The sequence below is a fragment of the Chiloscyllium plagiosum genome, unplaced genomic scaffold, assembly GCF_037043375.1.
Source record: "Chiloscyllium plagiosum isolate Xiang-an unplaced genomic scaffold, Cpla_swu_hap1 HiC_scaffold_39, whole genome shotgun sequence".
Classification (NCBI taxonomy): domain Eukaryota; kingdom Metazoa; phylum Chordata; class Chondrichthyes; order Orectolobiformes; family Hemiscylliidae; genus Chiloscyllium; species Chiloscyllium plagiosum.
The window spans coordinates 47,598,869-47,618,716 of NW_028270177.1; the positions used below are offsets into that span (position 1 = coordinate 47,598,869).

The window sequence follows — 19,848 nt, forward strand, 5'->3', positions numbered from 1 at the left end:
TACGAATGTAGCTAGTGTTTATGGACTTAGCATCAATATTTCTAATACCATATGTCGTTGAATATTAAAACACAACAGCATATCGAATTTGGCACCAGATGATGAGCAATTGAGTCAAAATCGATCGGACGCAGTGAGACAATGATCCTCTCTTCATGTGGTGTACATCCGTGACTCTATAATTCGACGATGAATCATTCCCACAACTTCAGCTGTGGCAGAGTCTAGTTTGCGGTGAAAGCCTGTCAATCTGCTAAGGTAACGTTCGTCTGAGTCTCTGCAAAGAATTGGCGAAATCTTTGGGTCTTGACAATTTGTTCTTCCAACAAATTACGTATTTCATGAATTCAGTTGTTTTACTATGAAAATTGGAGATTTTGCCGCAGCTGTGATGGCCGAGAGGTTAAGCCGTTGGATTCGAAATCCAATAGGGTCTCCCTGCGCAGGTTCGAATCCTGTTCACAGCGTAAAATCCTTTAAAAGTGATGAATTCCTTTAAAGGAGCTTGAGCTTTGCATTCAATCGAAAGTAAGTTTTCAACTGTAAAGAATCCGAAGTAATTTCAAGACTGACTCAGTCATCTAATTGAATAAATTATATGTCGAGACACAAAATGCCACCAACTTCCAACACGAATCAGTTTCAACGCGTTTGCCGAACTATCGTGAAATTTGGATGTTCCGCGGGGGTGGAATTAAGCAAAACAAGAAGCAATGCAATACATTTACTTGCAGGTGATGATTTTTTTTAGGATCAGTTGAAAGTCAAGCTGAGAAAGTTGAACCTAATTTACAGCTGACTCTCAAGGCCAATAATCTATTATATCAGCAGTCAATGAATTAGAAAAAGCAACTCCATGTGTGGAAAGGAACTCGACTGATCCAGGTTCCTGGCTTGAGGTGTGATAAGGCAAGGCGATATCAGTGGAGTAGAATTTTCTGGAAATATTAGAAATGGAATGTTAACGGTCTTCTGCTGTCCACATTCATAAGAAACTGTGCATTAAGAACTGAAATTGAAAATTAACGATGAAAATCAGCCTTAGCCCTCTGCTTGTGGTGTAGCATTGTTCAGAACAATAGGTTGTTGTTGAGGCTAAAATTGACCAAAATAATCGATGGGGATCTTATCCACGGCCTTCGTTGGAGCAGTTGGTGTGGAGAGCTCAGCTTGAAGAACCAAATGCCAATTATTCATCTTAGCTGTCTGCATTGCTTAGTGAAACATTCTCCCTGTTTAATGAAAAAACCTTTGCTATCAGAGCTGGATGTTTTCATGTCAACATGTTCTGATATGAGAAGACGCTCCATGGAGTAGATGTGACTTAAATTTTGACTCTAATGTCAGAGATGTTGACACATTTCTGCACCAAAACAGCACTACCATTGGTATCAAATCAAACTGAACAAAGGACTAGTCACTTAGACATTTCCTGCCTGCAGTCTCTGCCAATGGACTGTTCAGGCCCGACGTAGGAATAGGGCGTGGTGACATCTGTTCGCAAGTGGATCACTTCATTCTTGCTCACGATCCATAAACCGTAATTCATTTTGAATTTCTTAGCCACTGCATAATAAGTGGGACATAATGCACAGGTTTGCTTCTCGAAAGAAAGAGCGAAATCTTATTCAATGCAGACGCAAATTCAAGTTGTCCCTGGTCGACCAGAAGACAGATGTCGCGAAACAAAGTGAATACAGAAAACAATCAATGTTTTCTGGGAGTCAACAAGATGTACTGGAAGAAGGGAAACATATATTAGGAACTAAAGTCACATACCACTTCCACAGACTAAACGTTCTTGAACCGTTATCTTAATTTGACCTTCATGTCCACCATTGCTGCAAAAATTATCTTAACAACTCAGAACTTTGTGTTCTTTGATATTCTCTCCTTCATGTTTCTCTTGATTTTGAAACTAAAACCGAGCAATCGTAATGCACCCTATTTCACTTGCAAAGATCAGAAGAAGATCAATTTATAAGAGAACAGAAATAAAGCTACGTCTGTCTTTCGAGAGAAAACACAGTTACTGTTTCGACTCCAAAAAGTCTTCTTCAGAAGTCTGCGCAATGAACTCGAAATAGTTCAGACCGAAAATGAAAACAGAAGCCAAAATGCCGCGAATACACCACCCGCAAGCGCATCAAGTCCTACTCGAATATGCCGGATTACTCCCATCAACATCAGGGGAGAACGGAACAAAGCTCACTCTGCAGTTGTCAACCTGCTATGACGTAGTTTGTGAAGTCAGAAATCTGATTGGGTAAAGAGCGGGATGAAAGCGGGATATAGGAAGCCTGAAAAAAGCAAGTGCGTGCTTTGCTTTGAAGAAGGTTGGCAGTGATGGAAATGGAAATTAACGACAGGGAGGGGGCTTAATTAATACTCAGCATCGTTGCAACACACAGGGACGCAATTCTTTTTGCCAGATTTCTGTTCTGCCATTTTATAATAACGACTGCTGTCGGGTTTGGTTTCCATTCCAGGCTTAGGTGACAGCCTGATGGAAGTTTGCCCATTCGCCCAATTTCTGTGTGGTTGCTCTGGTTTGCTGCCACATTCTAAACATTTGCAGGTTATTTGGAATCGCCATTGAATGCACACGGTTACAGAGACAGTGATGTCTCTGTAATAGGAGTGTCTGGATAGGAAGTACTTCAGAGGATTTTTCGGAACTTAAATAGACAGAGTGGGGTTAGTCTGCTGTTTCCTGGGTGAGCTACATGGACAGAGAGGGGTCAGGGTATTCTTCCCTGAGGGAGATATATTGACAGAGTTGGGTTAGTTGCTCTTACCTGTGTCAGTCACGCAGATACAGTAGGGTCAGTCTGCCCTTCCCTGGGCGAATTTCTTTCACAGAGTGGTGACAGTCTGCTCTTCCCTGCCTGAGTGAAATAGAAAGAGCGGGGTCAGTATTCTCTTCCTTCGATAATTTATGTTGACAATCTGGGTTCCGTCTGCTCTTCCCTGGCGAGTTACATTGGTAGAGTGGGGTTATTGTTCATTCATTGGGTGAGTGTCATAGACAGAATGGGATCAGTCTGCTCTTCCCTGGGGGAATTACATTTATAGAGTGGGGTCAGACTGTTCTTCAGAGAATGACTTATATTGACAGTGTGGGATCAGTCTGCTGAGTTAGACTGAGAGTGTGGGGTCAGTCTGCCCTTCCCTGGGTGAGTAACACTGACTGAGTGGCGTTTGTTTGCTCTTCCGTCAGTGAGTTACATTGACAGAGTGGCGTCAGTCTGCTTTTCACGGAGTGAGTTATTTGGACAGTGTGGGATCAGTCTGCTCTTTCCTGGGTGAGTTGCATTGACAGAATGCGGTCAGTCTGCAATTTCCTAGTTGTGTTAAAGTGATGGCGTGAAGTCAGAGTGCTCTTCCCTGTTTGAGTCACATTGACAGATTGGGCTTCATCTGCTCTTCCCTGGGAGAGTCATATTAACAGGATGGGGTCAGTCTGCTCCTTTCTGAGTGAGTAATATCACAGAGTGCACTCAGTCTGCTCTTCCCTGGGTGAGCTACGTTAAGACAGTGGTGTCAGTCTGCTCCTCCACGGGCGTGTTACTTTCTCAGAGTCGTGACAGTCTGCTCTTCTCTGTCTGAGTTTAACAGCAAGTGTGGTTTCATTACTGTCTTCGCTGGATGATTCACAAGACAGAATGGAATAAGTCTTCTCTTCTCTGAGTCAGTTACTTTGACAGAGTGGGGTCAGGCTCGTCTCCCTGCTTGTGTTTCATTGACACAATCAGATCAGCCTGCTCTATCCTGGATGAGTGACAGAGACAGAATGGGTAGAGCCTGCTCTTCTCTGAGTGAGTTACGTTGACAGAGTGGCATCAGTCTGCTCTTTCTTGGGTAAATTATACTGTCTGACTGGTGTCAGTCTGCCATTTGCTGGGTGAGTTACATATAAAGTGTTGGGTCAGTCTGCTCTTCCCTGGATGACTAACATTGACAGAATGGCGTCAGTCTACTCTTCCTGGGTGAGTTACATTAACAGAGTGCGGTCAGGCCATAATATCCTCGTTGAGTTACATTGATCGTGTGATGTCAGACTTCTGTCCCCTGGTTGAGTTACATTGACAGAGTGGGGTCCATCTGCTCATCCCTGGGTGAGTTATGTTAGCAGTTTGGGGTCGGTCTGCTTTCCGCAATCCAGGAACTCCATCTCTAGCGGTTTCTTGTCAGTATCTCCATACTAAGGATTTGAGGAGTTAAGAAAAGTAACTTGTCCCCTACATCTTTGGGATAATTGGGGATGGGCAGTGAATCTTATCTCATTGAAAGACAACTGTGTCCCAGAAGTGCATTTCTAATAATTGCATGCACTAATTCGACACTGCAAGCGGACGGGAATAATTTGCGGAGAGGTGCAGGGTAGAATAATTAAAGTCAAATGCACTGATGCCGAGGAGACATGACACAAGATGTGAGTGTGGAGCTGATGGTGCAAGGCTCAGTGTCAGTGCTATTGGTTCAGCATTTATTTCTCACTGTTCGCAATGACTCACACACCACTGCTATCAATTCACAACAATGAGCCTGTTCATCTTGGTTTGAAAATCCCTGCGTGTGTATTAACGTGGTTAATGGGACGCGAGAGGAGATGAGCACATCCTCTTTATTCTGTCAGTTTAAACAGATGAAAATATCTGTTGGATGCCAATGCAAGAGGATACTGTCTTTTTCTGTGCCTTTTCAGTGGGGCATGCTCAGCATTGAAATGTCTGTTTTTGCACAAGCTGAGTTTGATTGCCATTCATACTGAGCAACGCTAATCCAGAAAACGCGTTTTCGAATTCCTGTGGTTCAGACATTGCACATATGGACGAGAAATCTGGCTTTTAACGTGGCGCCGTGGCTTAGCTGGTGAAAGCACCTCCCATCACACTGGTGCCTGCTCATTGTATTGAAAGCTCGTTATTTCTCGCAAGTATTGTGTTGCTGATCGAGAAACTCAGTGTCCTGTTTGAATTGCTGTATATTCTGATTTCGGGTTCCGGCTTCATTTTCCAGGTTTAAATCCAGTAGTGTATGTTGCTCTTTTTAACTACTATTTTAACCTGGAGATTCTTCCCGCAGTTCCACAAGCACTTCTGCTTCTCATCCTCTTATTCTCATTCCTTCATTCCCAGTTTTGTGGAAATTAAGTGGTGAGGCAGGAGACACTGCAGCATTCCCGGGGGATGTTGTGGTAATGGCACTGACACCACGACATGATCACCCTCATTCTCTGCCGTCACCATTCATTTGTTGTACACCAACAGTAAATGCATCCTTGTTCTTCAGCTATCGTGTAATTACTTTCTTTTCCTGTTGGATAAGGAATTCAACTTTAACTTCGAAAAGGTCTTTAGATTTTGAGGAAGAAATGTCTCCTTGCCTCAGGTCGAAGTGACAGACGCATTATCCAGAGAATGTGAGACTACTTCGACCTACTCCAGCCAGGCGTCAGAAAGCCTCTCAGCAGTTCGAGTCTCAAACTGTCTCTGAATGTCAGGCTTTTCAAGAGCAGAAATGGGAAATGAGGGATATGGACAGCCAGAGTGTCGGAGAATGTGAAAAAGGCCCAGGAGGATACAGAGACAAATATAGAAAAAGCAAAGACACATATTGAGGCAGACACTAAAAGAAACAATTCTCCATTCGGCGTGACTGCTAACTAACAGAAAGCAAAAGGACATGTAGCCATTAAAACATAGCCTTCCACCAACTCAGGAAAATGAAAGTAGCAAGACAGCTGATTAAGTCCTTTTAAGATTGTAAATTCGACGTTTGTAAGCTCAAGAGTGATTTTGATAAATATCCTAATTCGACAGGTAAGATTATCATTTTCCCAACAGTATAATCTAGACATCTATAACTAACCTGTTTCCTGTCCATCTAAAAAAATCTGTTTCTCTCTGCAGATGTTGCCAGGTGTAGCGGGTTTCTCTAACAATTCTCGTTTTTGGTTCAGATTTCCAAAACCTGCATCTTTTTGATTTTTGATAACCTGGCACAAAACCAAGCATTACCAGGTACGGACCAGTGGTCAGAAATACTGGTACCACGATATACTTGCACAATAAAACGTTCATTCCCTGTCCGAAAATAGAACTAATGTCACGGCAGTTCTAGTTCCAAATCCTAACTACGACATTACACTGAATGAAGACAGACGCTCTTGCACTTATTCTCAATGAAATGGCTTTTCCCTTTCATTTCTGATCAGTTTCACTGCAGATTGTTTTCTACTCGTCTTCAAGTTTGGCAGAATGGAAAATCCCATTTGACCCATGGTGCAGTCTGGTTTAAAGACACTCCCAGTTTCCAGCTTATGTGTTCTGATGTTTCCAGTGCAAATGGCAGTGAGGTTCTCGCTTTGATCTTAGATGACACAACAATGGGATTGAAGTTTGACATAGTTATTACCCACGTCGTGTCTCCCACAGAAAGAGACACAGACACATTCCCCGAGAGGGGCAGATTTGACCAGCTCCTTGTGCTTCACTTCAGCTGTCCGCTCCAACATGCAAGTTCAACCGCGAAAAGGCAGCTTTTGGTTAAACCAAAGCCAGTTTTACAGACAATGAGAGACGTTGCTCTGAGCTAGAATTTGAAGTGGGCAAAAGAAACAGTAAATTCGAAAACCCAACCCCTTCCGTTCCTGACAGACAACAGGAATGGACGAGCACGCTGCATCCTCGTGATTTTAAATGCGAACCGACAATCCTCTAACTCGACGTCGGGCGCGTTGCCAATTCCGTCATTGACCCAAAGACCAGGTTTGGCTGTGACAGTTTGTCTATAGGTAATGTAAAAGTCCACATCATAGAAACAGCATTCACAAGGTGAAAAATCAGCAAACATAATCACCGTCACTGTTTCACTTGGAATTCCCCACTCTGTGAACCATTTCCTTTCACTGTACTTTCATATTTGAAGTTTTTTACATTCCAGACCATGAACTAATTCAGCGAGAAACCACTGGTCATTTCGAGCCCGTCATCCGGAATGAGGCGAGTTGAACGATGCCTTTCTTGCTGCCGACACATCAGCACAGCTCAAAACGAGCTCGTGTTAGCATCAGTCTTTACTTAACTTGCTGCAGTATATCTGCTGAACGACATCAGATTATCACAGCATTGCCTTCTTCACATTGAAACCAAGGGTGATAATATGAACCGACTTGGAAACTTGGAGAGAGAAACACTGCTGACAAAGACAATTATGACGTGAAGATCAGGCACTAGAGTTTGTACAGGTCAGGTCCCAAAGGCTACTGCAGTATCAATGGACATCCCTGCATACAAGTCTGATTTTGCATTGCCCAGAACAGGCTTTCATTCCCAGTCAGGAGATGTAGATTTAATTCTCTTCTTGAGAATTATCCGAATGAAAACTAAATCCTGGCTGCACCCAGAACACACACACGGATCCTGCCAGAACAATTCAGTGATCGATCAGCATCTGTCTGGAAGGACAATGGCAGCAAATAAAAGCGAAAGCTATCTCAGCAATTACCCCTCCAAGGATCTCGCGTTTCTCAGTTGAAAATATCTCGCTGTTCCTTCAATGTCACTACGTCTAAACCCTTGCCTCATGGCATCATACCTGTACCCCGCTACTGAGGACATCCAGGGTTCTGCGGAGTAACGCAAAATCTCAATCTCTCGAGTAATTAGGGATTGACGGTGCATCCCATCACATTGAGCAATGACCTTATCCCAGTAATACGTTTCCTAAAGCTGCAGTTTCTAAGGAAACACTTGCAAGCAGTCGGGAATAAGTTGAGAAGTGGAACGGACGAGAGGAAAATGTGAAAGGCAATGATGACTGGGAGGCATGAGACAGCAAGTGAGTGAGGAGCTGGTGCAACTTTCAATGTCAGTGTCAGTATTTACTGACCACTATTCACTCTGACTCACACACCACTCCTTAACAATTCACCGCAATGAGCCCATTCCTCTTAGTGTGAGTTTACCTTTGCGGATATTAACGCGGTTAAAGGTGCCCAAGAGGATGGATGGATCCGCGTTATCCTGTCAGTTTAAACAGTCTAAGTTATCAGTTTACAACAAAAACAATAAGAGATTGCCTCTTCCTGTGCATTTTCAGTGGAGAATATCCAGCTTTGAAATCTTCTGCATAACCTGAGGCTGTTTTAAATTTACACCGAGTAACTGTGAAACACACAAAAAATGAGTCCGAGTTCCTGTGTTCGAATAGTCAATAAATGCACGCATAGTTTTGAATCGTTGAGCTTGGGCAGTCCCTCAGCATTAGTTAGTGAAAGTTCCTGTGAAAAAAACAGCCGAATATGTGATCAAATCCTGACATCTCACTGTTTATAGGTCTTTCATGAAAAACAGAGTTCCCGACTTCACCTGTGGTTCTGGTCGTGGTGGGAATTCAAATCAATGACTGGATCGAGGTTATAGTTTAAAGACAGCTCCTTCGACACCTCTACCACGCTGCCACACAAACCCCCGCAACCACATTTTTCATGATTAGTGTTTCAGCATCGCCTCACTTCAGGCACTTACCTGCACGCGCTTTCAATGGCGAACTTGGCGTAAGTTCGATAATATTTATGAGGATGTTGCAAGGCATACAGTGTTTGGACTGTAGCGTAAAGCTGAATAGGATGTGAAAAATTTCCCTGGAGCTTGAGGGCTGAGGGATGGACTTACAGAGGTTTATATCAATATGAAGGAGACGATAGAGTAAATGGTCAATAACTACTTCTTCCTAAGGCAGGCAAGTTCAAAACAAGGGAACAATGTTTTAAGGGGAGAGTGGTAAAATTTAAAAGGGATCTGAAGGACATTGTTTTTTCACACAGAAAGGTTTGCGTGTTTGGAATGAATTGTCAGATTTAGTGGTGGAGTCTGGTATACTCTCAACATTTCAAAGGCATCTGGATCTGTTTTCAGACAGGAAAGTTGAAAAAGAATAAACATGAAAATTTGGCAAATAGAGCGTTTGTTTACGGGCTCAGCCCCTCTGAGATGCTGCAGTGGCGAACACCAGTTTGAATAGGCACTCATCACTTGGTCAGTGCGTTGGGCTAGTTTTCTGGAAGATGGTTAGATTAGATCCCCTACAGTATGGAAACAGGCCCTTCAGCGCAACTAGGTCACACCGACCCTCCAAAGAGTAACCCACCCAGACCAATTTCCCTCGAACTAATGCACTGATCATAATGGGAAAATGAGCATGTCAAATTCACCTGCCCTGCACATCTTTGCAGTGTGGGAAGAAACCCACGCAGACGCAGGGAGAATGTGCAAACTACGCACAGGAATCAAACGTGGAACACTGGTGCTGTGAGGCAGCAGTGCTAACCACTGAGCCACGGTGCCGCCCTAAAAGGGGATGGAAAACGCAGCCCGCAACCCCGCAATCTCTCGCATGCAAAGTGAGTACTCTCCCATTTGAGATAACTCCCACAGGCTGCTGCGGTAAAAACCAGCAACGAATCATTTTTTTTCTGGTCTTAGGCTGCCAATGACCATTCTTCTTGACACATTCCCAACTTCTCAGTGGGAGATTTTGGCTGCGGAACATACCTCACAAATCATGTTGCCCGCGCGGCTCTCCAGCGAAACCAAAAACTGACAACTCATGAACAGAAGCAGAAGTGACAAAAATAACCTATTTTCAGACACACGGACTCATGAATGCTGTCTGCGAGGCAGAGCGAGTCGTCTGAGTCATGAGCTGCTAACACAAATTGCAGCGAGGCAATTCCAAATGGTGCTTTCAACGTACTGGCGCCTTAGTGCACCAATACTTCCAGGAAAGTGCTCAAGTAACATGAATCAGAACTGACTAACAATGAACCATGAAAAGGGAAGATTACCAATTACAGTCTCGATTAGATGAGGTTAACAATTGGGCTGATGTCCCCACTGGATCGAGAGGACCAATCACCAGCCTCTCTCATCAGGACAGAAATTAAGGAAATTAGGGAAAGGTAACCAAGTTTTATATCGCAATTTCCCTCCTTTTCGCACCAACAACAGAAAACTGCGAGCAGATTCAATGTAGAACCTAATTTCACATCAACAGGGAAATAAATATCTCCATTCACTTTCAGATAAACGGTGAAAAATGCAAATTGTCTGGAATATGGAAGATTGGCGCAGCCTGTTTTTGAGTCGCATATTATGCTGGTGGCCTTTCGAGCTGGAGGGGAACGTGACAACTACAGCAGAAGGGGAAAACGTGGGCACTGACATGTTGGTTGTTTTCTGCTGTGCCACATCACAGCCGGGTTAGAAGAAATGACAGCTTTTTTTTCTGTTCAACTTTAACAAAACTCATCCCTGCAAAACGTTGCCAGTTTAATCCATTAGCACACGTGACCGCGCAGGGATGCAAACACAAGCCTTCTTAAGAAGTGGAATCTGAAATCAGAGTCTCAGGTTGCTCAGCCACGTGAGCACACAGGCCAAAACCGGAAACCCAAGAGCATGTACCTGATGATACCCTGCAGCATACTCACAGCAACTGCACCAGTCCTGCAGAATAAGCGGTGGGAAGGAATTGCTCTATCTCAGCGGTCGTGCTTGTTGTTCTCATCAGCAAATCTGGCTTTGAATTTGCAAGCCCATATCTGCTACCATGCTGAAACGGAATGCAATTCCGATTAATCGCTGTGTGAAACTTTGTTCATTTTCTCTCCTCAGATAAAGTGTTCACTGGAGATGACGATTTCTGCTCCTGCCAGAAACGCCGACTCTCCTGCTGCTCGGATGAACCGGTTTTGCACTGGAATCAGAGAATGGCAGAACACGTAGCAAGATTATTCAAAACCCAGAGCCAATAAGAGTTCCAACTTTCCTTTTGTTTCTCCATAATAGTGCATTATCCAGCTGAGCCATGAGCAACTGCCACCTGGCTGCAAGCTGAGTTGGAAACCTATGTGGGAATCAAGGACATGCGACTCACTTATTGTCGGTAAACCAAACAGTTCTCACTTCGAGGTGTACAAAAATTAGTTTCTATACATATTCAGGGAAGGTCAAAGGCGATCTGAGATGCCAAAGAGTTGGTCACTGTTCGTGATTGCTCTTTGTTCGAGTTGTGAAAAGGTTTCCCGCTTTAGTCGCATTCACGTTTCTTGTTGATGACTGAATCAGACAGAAGGTGTTTCACCTGAGCTGCACTTGACTTGCATTCCTCTCCCTCGCTGTCATACTTTCCTGGAACTCTGTGAGAACAAGAAAACAAAATACATACTGTGTCATTCGGCAGCCTGTCTGTGATTTCCTCATTTTCAGTTACAACATGGCTTAGACTTCAGGCCACACGGTAATATTAGTAACAGTATGAGAACAAGAGTCGATAGTACATCTGTGCCTGTAAATCTTTTCATTCCTGTTGTTGACTGAATGAACTGTATCCGTGTCTGCTGCTTCGAAACTCGAATATGTGAACTGCTCCAAACTATGATTGAGGATTTCTGGTTTTGGTTGACACACGTTGAGAAACGCCAGACAGCGTTCAAATGAAGCTTTCACAGCACATTTCGGATGCATTTGACAGAGACTAACATCATGAATCCAGTATTCGCTGTGACAAAAGGAAATGAATGCTCTCCTTGCTACTGATCCAGGCCACCTTCGCATGTAAAGCAAATGCGGTACTGTTATTACAGAAAAGATCAGTGCCCGGTAACTGTGTCCTTAAAGAGGACATGATTGAAAAAATAAAGAATACCATGTTGAAATATCCAGGCGCAGACAATTTTCCCTGCAGCGCCAAGACAGAGGAACATAAGTAACGGCACTCTTAAACAGGATGGCCAGCAGTGATATAGACATCGCCACATATGAAGGACCACTGCGAATAGAAATTTGAAAATGAATTTCCCGCAGCAGCTATTCGGAATTATATTCTTTTCACCGCTACAGTATTATTGGGCGAGTAAATTCAAAACAAGGTTTGCTGATGAGAATGCAATAAAACCCCATCGATTATGATATGAAAGACTGTCGCCCGGAAAGAGGGAACAACAATGTTTCTTCTAAGCTTTTACTGGGCCACTTTCGCACAAACTGATACTGCTACTCTCCAGAAAAGATCAGGGCCCGCGGCATGCACTCTTAGAAATGGTGACCATCAGTGCTGGAAACTCCCTGCATATTCAGAACAAGGAAGACACATATCGAATAAAAGCGTAGATGGCAATTAATTGCACTTGTATTCCCTTTCACCACAACAGCTAGAATGTGCGGGGATATACAGAGTAAGGTTTACTGACCCCAGGTCAGAAAGCAATTACCTCCACATATCTTGACACACAAGCCTATCTTTCTTTCTGTCCGTTTTTTTTTGAAGCGCCGATCCTTTCCGTAGGAGATGAAGATGATTACTGCTCCCCCGCAGGATCACAGTGGGGCCAGAGACCCGATCGAGCTGCTCAGAACAGTTCGTGTTTGCCGAGAATCACTGAAACTGAGATTGATGTCACGTAGACTCGATGTAACAGCTGCCAACACATGTGGAGGGTTTTGGGACGGATTAGGACCCACTCTGGGAAAAAGACTGGATCCTCAGACTGGGGAGTAACTGTTCAGGGAGAGGACTGGAGAATGGGGTTAAGTATGATATAAGCCAGAATCGAATGGCGGAGCAATTTCATTTGTTGATTCTGAAACAGAAGATGGGAGTGATCCTGGACCAATCAGCTGTCCCAAGTTCTGGGAATATTTGACTTACCCGCTCGATCAGATCACGTCTGTCCCACACTGAAACCTCAGAATCCTTCCCCACCCCCGCCCTCGTTACTGGCAATAAACTGTTCATTACATAAACTTACATGAGCACACAACAAGAACATTTGCATAACGTTCAGGGAGAGCTCCGTTCCGTTCCATCAGCACATTCTGAATCAGTTAATTTTTGTTCAGGGCCCATGAGACATTAAGCCGTCTCTGTCAGAACACTAACAAATGGCCATTCGCGTTCTGTGTCTTTGAATACTTTGGTTGGTGCACGGATGTAGTGGAATCTCACGTTTTGAAATGGACATCATTCATAGTATTTTCAGCTGCACTGATAAAGTTGTCTCTGGCGCTTCCAGTAAAGTGCAGCCAGTTTTCACTCAGAAACCGACACGTGATCAAAGCAGGAGGACATATGTGTCAGCGAAAGCAACAAGAATGCTCCACCAGCGTTGGGTTCCAATTCTGCATGTGGAACGAAGAGCATGAACTCTATTAAACAGTGAAAACGGCTATTATGGGGCTTGGACGCACGACTCTCTGATAAAACATCTCATATTGCACCGAACTGAGATATCCAGGCCTCGCGCACGATGAATTAGTTTGCTATTTCATTCTGAGCATAATTCACCTGGAACAGCATTTTGCAAGAATCCAGCTCATTCCTCCCAATCACAAATAACATCATTCACATCTTTCACTTTTGTTATTTCTTCAAAACATTACAATCTATTTAACACTTGTCCCGGCAGACTAACTTAATGGATCGGAGCAGAAGTTGGCCATTCGGCTGCACCATTGAGAATGCTCATGGCTGATCCGAATGTTCTGACCATCTATCTCTGGTCTGTTCCCAATAAACATTGACTCTCCTGTCCAGGAAAGATCACTCGAGGTCAGCCTTGAATATCTTAAAAAACCGCGTCTTTACTGCTCCCTGAGGAAAAGGGCACCACAGACAGCACAACACGAAAGGGAAAGGAACATCCTTATTTCATTGCAGGACCCATTATTTTAAAACTGTGTTAAACTAACAACAAATTGTCACCTTTTTTGAAACGTAAGGACAGAATAATTAGGAATAGACTTATACAGCCCCCTAAACATGTCCAATATTACCACTGACTCTTTCCAATCAAATATGTATTAAACTCATTCTCTGCTCCTGTCCCAGGAAGAGAATACCAGATAGCATAACACCACACGAGCATTAAAAAAAAAGGAGCAGAATTAGGCAATTCGGCCCATCGAATCTGAATGTCATTTACTATTGGCTTAGAGGTTTCTCAACATCATTCTAGTGACATCTCTCGGTAACCCTTGGTACCCTTATTCATCAAAAACCTATCTATCTCTCGTTTATAGACACAAGTGCCTGCGTTTCTGTGTATCTGTGTTCATGTGTTTGTGTGTCTGTGTACTTGTGTGTATACATTTGTTCCTCCATGTATTAGCCTCTGCGTTTTATCTGTTTGTGTGTGACTGTGTATGTCTCTGTATGCCTCTACATGTGTGCGGGTCCATCTCATTGCATGTGCTGTGAATATTAGTATATTGTGGTGTTTACATATGTCTCTAAGTATTTCTGTGTCTCCATCTTTCTGCAATGAGATATTTGTTGTTTTGGGAGGGAAAGAAATAGCGGACAAAACAGAGCGGTTAAAGTGAGAATTGCCCTCCACAAAACATTGCTTCTTACTCAGTTGGTAGGAGGTGGATATTACAGAATCTCCATACGATTCACTCGGTCCTCTCCGGCTCGTGCAGAGGTCCTACCAACATGGCGGGGAGATGGAGGGAATGGGAACGGATATCGGACACTCCACCACCCGGCTTGGCCCTTTCTGTCTTGTTCCAGGCTGTTTATCCTGGAATGGGAGAAAGGGAAGTGGGGAATGAGCTGTTCGTACTGTTGTAGGTGGTGGTGCGGGGGGAGTGTTGCTGAATGGTGAGGTGTCTGGAGGGAGTCAGTCCACAGTGCAGAATCCATAAGGTGTTATTGGTGTGGGTGTATTGCATAGGCGACAGACAAGATGATGGAAGGAAGGTGCTGAATTCAACAGTGATTGGAAGTGCATGAACTTTATTTGGAGATAGAGCGCAAGCCTTGTTCGGGGGTAGGTGCTATATCAGATATACAGTGAGTGTGAGGGAGCAGAGAGAATACGGTGATACTTATCCTGGTAGAACGAGGATAAAAAACGTCGTGGACATTTCTTCAAATCATCTCAGCGTCGAGGTGAGCCTCAATGAACGTCTTCTCTAAGTCTGTCGCTAATAATGCTACCGACCATGTCCTTCAGATCCCACAGAATCGGTTTGGGAGGATCTTAGCAATGAGAAACAAGCATTGGTGTGTTCTGCCGTGCAAAATTGTCGTGCAAATTTTGTGTATCTTATGCTGTGGAAAATTGGTATTGTTGGTGCTGCAGTAATACTGAATTATCTCACGTTACATCTAAACTGCGTAAACTAAGTGACTGCTAATGCTGTGAAAAATAAATTACAGAAGTGTGTATCGGGTAGCTGGAAGAGTATGTTGTAATCCAAATTAGAGACAAGGTTAGTTTGGATTTGGTGATGTGTGCTCAGAAGGACTAATTAATAATCTTGTTCTCAGGAAATTTGACATTAATATGTTGCATTTTACACAGCATCTGCATATAATATCGAATGTTGATCATGGTTGTCAAACATCAGGGAAGCCTACAGGGTGGAGGATCAAGTTCGCTCCAGTGAATTGGGAAAGTACAATATGATATTCAGTGGGAGACAAGCAATGGTTGTTAGAGTCATAGAGTCCTAAAGCAGAGAGGCAGACCCTTTGGTCCAAACTGGCCCATTCCGACCTAAATGTGCATTCAGACTAACCCCATCTCCCTGCCATTGCCCCGTATCCTTCTAATCCTTTCCTATACATTAAACTCTTTGGAACAGCTCCACAGTAAGCTGGACTTCAAACCAAAACTTTTGGTTGAGACTTTGACACACGATGAAGCACAGTAAAAACCAGGCACTTTGTTCACTTGTGAACTTGCTGTTGTTTCAGTAGGTTGGATTTCACATCAAATCTCCTCCCACACTAGTGCATGTGAACAGCCTCTCCCCACAGTGAGATGGCGCGTGCACAGAGAGTCCAATTAACCACTTTCATCCAGGCCCAGTTTGGGAGCAAATGACGTTTCTCATTAGTGTCAACATATTGATGGGTCAACAGATTCTCAGAGATTTTAAGCCGCTTCCCACGTTCAGGGCATTTAAAAGACATTTCCGCTATGCGGACTTGCTGTTGTTATAACAACGTAGTGGAGCAAGTGAATTCTGTCCCACACTCGAAACAGACGAATGGTCTTTCCCTCGTCTGACTGTATTCATGTTCGGACTCGGCAGATTATCTGGTGAAGCCCTGCCCACACGTACAACACGTGTACAGTTTCTCCACACTGTGAATGATGCTTTTCCCTTTCATGTTCAAAAGCGAATCATATTCAGGCAACAATCAACTGGACAACACCATCAGATACTGAAGTGATATTTGGTTTTAAGCCTTCGCACTGTAAATCTTCTTCTAATGCCCGGTAAATTCACTGATAAAGGAAAAACAGAAGCAATTGAAAGTCCAGAAAGGAAAGATAATAAGATGCAAGAGCAGAAGTCGTCAATTCAACCTGTGCAGTGTGCTCTCACCATTCAGTGAGATTACAGTTGATCTGATAATCCTCAGATTCACGTTCCTGCAATAGCACCTAACCTTTGAATACCTTGCTGATTAAAATCTGTTTCTCACAGTCTTAGAATATAGAACATAGAACCTAGAACCTAGAACAATACAGCACAGAACAGGCCCTTCGGCCCACGATGTTGTGCTGAAATTTGTCCTAGCTTAAGCACCCATCCATGTACCTATCCAATTGCCGCTTAAAGGTCACCAATGATTCTGACTCTGCCACTCCCACAGGCAGCGCAATCCATGCCCCCACCGCTCTCTGGGTAAAGAACCTACCCCTGACATCCCCCCTACACCTTCCACCCTTCACCTTAAATTTATGTCCCCTTGTAACACTCTGTGGTACCCGAGGAAAAAGTCTCTGACTGTCTACTCTATCTATTCTCCTGATCATCTTATAAACCTCTATCAAGTCACCCCTTATCCTTCGCCTTTCCAATGAGAAAAGGTCTAGCATTCTCAACCTATCCTCGTACGACCTATTCTCCATTCCAGGCAACATCCTGGTAAATCTCCTCTGCACCCTCTCCAAAGCTTCCACATCTTTCCTAAAGTGAGGCGACCAGAACTGCACACTGTACTCCAAATGTGGCCTAACCAAGGTCCTGTACAGCTGCAACATCACCTCACGACTCTTGAACTCAATCCCCCTGCTAATGAACGCTAATACACCATAGGCTTTCTTACAAGCTCTATCCACCTGAGTGGCAACTTTCAAAGAGCTATGAACATAGACCCCAAGATCACTCTGCTCCTCCACCTTACAAAGAACCCTACCGTTAACCCTGTATTCCACATTCTTATTTGTCCTTCCAAAATGGACAACCTCACACTTGACAGGGTTGAACTCCATCTGCCACTCCTCAGCCCAGCTCTGCATCATATCTAAGTCCCTTTGCAGCCGACAACAGCCCTCCTCACTATCCACAACTCCACCAATCTTCGTATCGTCTGCAAATTTACTGGCCCACCCTTCGACTCCCTCTTCCAAGTCATTAATAAAAATTACAAACAGCAGAGGACCCAGAACTGATCCCTGCGGAACTCCACTTGTAACTGGGCTCCAGTTACCATCTGGAGTGGAATATTTACCATCTACCACTACTCTTTGACTTTGAGCGGTTAGCCAGTTCTCTATCCAACTGGCCAAATTTCCCACTATCACATGCCTCCTGATTTACCGCATAAGCCTACAATGGGGAACCTTATCAAATGACTTACTAAAATCCATGTACACTACATCCACTGCTCTACCCTCATCCACATGCTTGGTCACGTCCTCAAAGAATTCAATAAGACTCGTAAGGCAAGACCTACGCCTCACAAATCAGTGCTAGCTGTCCCTCATCGTGCAGTGTCTTTCCAGGTACTCATAAATCCTATCCCTTGGTACCCTTTCCATTACTTTGCCTACAACCAAAGTAAGACTAACTGGCCTGTAATTCCCGAGGTTATCCCTATTCCCTTTTTTGAACAGGGCCACAACATTCGCCACTCCCCAGTCCCCTGGTACCACCCCCATTGACAGTGAAGACGAAAAGATAATTGCCAACGGCTCTGCAATTTCCTCTCTTGCTTCCCACATAATCCCAGAATATATCCCGTCCGGCCCGCAGGACTTGTCTGTCCTCAGGTTTTTCAAAATGCCCAACACATCTTCCTTCCTAACAAGTATCTCCTCTAGCTTACCAGTCCGTTTCATACTCTCCTCTTCAACAATACGGTCCCTCTCGTTTGTAAATACTGAAGAAAAGTATTCATTCAAGACCTCTTCTGTCTCTTCCGACTCAATACACAGTCTCCCACTACTGTCCTTGATCGGACATACCCTCGTTCTCGTCATTCTCATGTTTCTCACATACGCATAAAAGGCCTTGGGGTTATCCTTGATCCTACCCGCCAAAGATTTTTCATGCCCTCTCTTTGCTCTCCTAATCCCTTTTTTCAGCTCCCTCATGGCTATCCTGTATCCCTCCAACACTCTGTCTGAGCCTTGTTTCCTCAGCCTTATGTAAGCCTCCTTCTTCCTCTTTACTAGATATTTAACCTCCCTCGTCACCCAAGGTTCCCTCACACGACCATCTCTTTCCTGCCTGACAGGTACATACATATCAAGGACACGACGTATCTGTTCCTTGAAAAAGTTCCACATTTTAATAACATCCTTCCCTGACATCCTATGCTCCCAACTTATGCTCCTCAGATCCTGTCTTGCAGCATCGTATTTACCCTTCCCCCAATTGAAAATCCTACCCTGTTGCATCCACCTATCTCTCTCCATAACCAAGGTGAAAGTCACAGAATTGTGGTCACCATCACCAAAATGCTCACCCACTAACAAGCCCATCACTTGTCCTGGTTCGTTACCGAGTACCAAATCCAATATGGCCTCCCCTCTGGTCGGACAATGTACATACTGAGTTAGAAAAGCTTCCTGGACGCACTGCACAAACACCGCCCCGTGCAATTTACTTGATCTAAACAGCTTCCAATCAATATTTGGGAAGTTGAAATCGCCCATGACTAATACCCTGTGGCTTCTGTACATTTCCAAATTCTGTTTCCCAATCTGTTTCTTCACATCTCTGCTGCTATTGGCGGGCCTATAGTAAACACCCAACAAGGTGACTGTTCTTTTCCTATTTCTGACTTCAGCCCATACTACCTCCAAAGGCAGATCCCCCTCGAACTGCCTTTCTGCAGCCATTATACCATTTCTAATTAGCAACGCCACACCCCCTCCTTTTTTACCACCCTCCCTAATCTCAGTGTAATCTTGGATACACTGAGCTGTCAATTTCTAGAGCGGCCTGCAGTAAATACTTCCACATATTCAGTCGGCTCGAAGAGATAGAAATTTCTCCACATCTTTCTTAAATAGGTTACTACTTACTCTGAGATTATGTTCTCTGGTCTTCGATTCTCAGACAAGGCGAATCATTCTCTCCTAAATTATCCTATCATGTCCCTCATATCTAATGTATCTCAGTAAAGTCTTGTTACATTATTCTACATTCCAATACGGGGCAATATTCTCAGTTTCATCTCCCGAGAATATCCTCCCATATCCAGGATGATTTGTGTTAAATTTCCCTGACCTGCTATTCCTAAAATAGCGGGACTAAATTTGTTCACATTAATCCAGCTCTGATCTGACTAATGCCATGTGTATTTTGAAAAAAAACATATGTCCCCATTCCGTTTAAATAAAGTGAAACAAAATTATTTGACTTCCTGATTACCTGCTGAAACTGGATGCTAACTTTTCATATTTCATGTACAAGGAAGCGAAGTGCTCTGTATGCTGATGCTTTGTGTTGTGTATTTCCCCACTTAATATTTATATCTGCCAAAACGCATAAACCCCTTTTTTTTGCATATTATATGCTGCTACGTTTT

General features: G+C 43.8%; 1 non-coding gene across 1 annotated transcript; it reads left to right on the forward strand.

The window, feature by feature from the left end:
* Positions 1–385: 385 nt before the first annotated feature.
* On the forward strand, positions 386–467 carry trnas-cga (transfer RNA serine (anticodon CGA)). Its single transcript has one exon. It is a non-coding gene; the product is annotated as a tRNA-Ser (tRNA).
* Positions 468–19,848: the final 19,381 nt, after the last annotated feature.